Here is a 2,363-nt window from a genome sequence, read left to right on the forward strand (position 1 = left end):
TTGAAAAAAAAAAAAAAAATCACAAAAGCATAAAACCTAAAATATGTTAAATTCATGTTTTATTTTGTTTTTTACTACTGCTCTTGATATACACTAAGTAATGAATATCAAGCAACTCATTTTTACTGCATCTTTACTTGTACATTTGTTCATAAATTGCCTAAAACATTTAAATGCAAATAAATGGAACAAAAATAATTAAAGCAAACTGCAGGCAACTTTACAAATAATCGAAGGTGAACCATTTCTGTTTCTGTCCTTCCCCAGAGTAAACTAGGTCACAACTTTGTCTAAGGAACACTTCTGCAGCTGTACTCAAAGGTGTGTATGTTGAGATTGTGTATTCCATAGATATCCCATGAATATTACAAGTTGAACCATGTACATATATTTCTGTTCCAGCTTTGTAAATGCTTCAAACCTTTAAGTCCCCACAATAACTACAATGGTGACTAGAACCTATTTTCCCTTTTACCCCCTACCAGGAAAAAACAATATGTAGGTAGTTTTCTTTGTTTAGACATGGAAGCAGTTTTAACACTGGCCCTTGTGAAGCCACAATTTACCAAAAGTACTATGCCAAACATTTATAACTTGCATTAAAATTCCACATCCCCATGTAAACCATCTCAATATGAAAAGAGATAACTTGCTAAATTTTAACTGGCTCTACTCCCCTAATATTAAATATAAAAAAACACATGAAAAATATAAATTTGAATATAAATAATATAAACCAGTGACAAATCATAAAAAAGCAACAAACAAAAATATTTGTGGGGCAGCATGGATGACAAATGGAGTCCTGGTGTGGCACTGTGGACTAATGCACTGGACTACAAAGTTGGTTTGAACCACAAGGTCACTGGTTCAAGCTCACCAGCTGCTCCTTGGAAACACTATACAGGGTTGCTATGGGTCAGAACTGACTTGACGGCACTTAACAACAACCACAACAATGGATGATAAATGGTTACTGTGTAATTTTTTTAAATGAGACAAACAAAAGAAGATCGGTTACATTTCCCATCCTCCTGTTTCAGCTTCATCTCCTTGGGTATCCGATGTCCGCAATGTCAAGTTGTCTCTCAGTAACTACATTATTAGTGCACTGTCTTTGTATGAGTCTTCACTTATGTATCAAGTTCAGCAGTGACTTCATCAAAGGTTGTCTTTGCAAGACAGCAGGCTTTCTCTGGGGAGTTCAGAATCTCATAATAGAACACAAAGAAGTTAAGGCCCAGACATAATCGGACAGGATTTGTTGGTTGAATTTCCTTTTTGCTTTTTTCAAAAGCTTCTTGGTATCCTTGTTGTGACTGATTCACAATTCCTTAGCCAAGTAACAGTAGTAGTCTTGTATTTTCAAGTAGAAGACTTTGCTCTCTGCTTGTAAAGCATTGGGGAGCAAGAACTTTTCCAATAGAGACAGTAATCACTGCACATATCTCTTAGCTTGATCTCAATTTTCTCTTTGTATTCTCAAACCATCTGCTGTTTTTATCTCAACACCTTCTGTCTTTGTCTTTTGCTCAATACTTGAGACCACCCTCCAAGATGACCTACAGGCTCTTATAACATTTTTTATAAGCAATTGAGAGAAGATTCCCTGCCTCATTGGATAATTCAGCTCTTTGCTCAGTTACAAATTTCACATAGGCTGCCATGTCATCATATCGTCCAGCTAGCTTGGAGCCAGTTTGACCTTTGCCATCAGCTCACTTTTATCCATGACTAGATGTTCCTGAAGCCTCCATGGCTGCTTCCTGGGTTTCCTGGGCTGACAGCTCTGGAAAGTGCCCCCTCCCCATGCCCACCTGCTAGCCTGCTTATCCTTCATCTTCTTTTGATGCTTTCTACATCGTTCAATATTTTGCCCATAGAATCCTTCAATATTGCAAGTCCAAGTTTGAATTATTTCTTCAATTCTTTCAGCTTGAGAATTGCGGAGCATGTTCTTCCTTTTTGGTTTTCTAACTCCAGGTCTTTGCACATTCCATTATTATATTTGATTAAATATTTTCAAACTGTCCTCTGAAATTTTCTGCTCTGCTTTTTTACCTCTTCATTTCTTCTAGTCAGGTTAGCTTTTTTAAGCACCAGAGCAAGCTTCAGAATCTCTTCTGACATCCAGTTTGGTCTTTCCTGTCCTTTATGTCTTTTTAATGACCTTTTGTTTACATATATGATGTTCTTAATGTCATCCCACAACTCTTCAGGTCTTTGGTCATTAGTGTTTAATGTATCAAATCTATTTCTGAGATAGTCTCTAAATTCAGGTGGGATATATTCAAAGTCATATGTTGGCTCTCATGGACTTGTTTAATTTTCCTCAACTTCAATCTGAACTTGCATATGAGCAA

General features: G+C 36.6%; 1 pseudogene; it reads right to left on the reverse strand.

The window, feature by feature from the left end:
• Positions 1-1,017: 1,017 nt before the first annotated feature.
• LOC102831661 lies at positions 1,018-1,738 on the reverse strand (annotated as a pseudogene).
• Positions 1,739-2,363: the final 625 nt, after the last annotated feature.

Source organism: Chrysochloris asiatica, unplaced genomic scaffold (genome assembly GCF_000296735.1).
Source record: "Chrysochloris asiatica unplaced genomic scaffold, ChrAsi1.0 scaffold00177, whole genome shotgun sequence".
Taxonomy (NCBI): Eukaryota; Metazoa; Chordata; class Mammalia; order Afrosoricida; family Chrysochloridae; genus Chrysochloris; species Chrysochloris asiatica.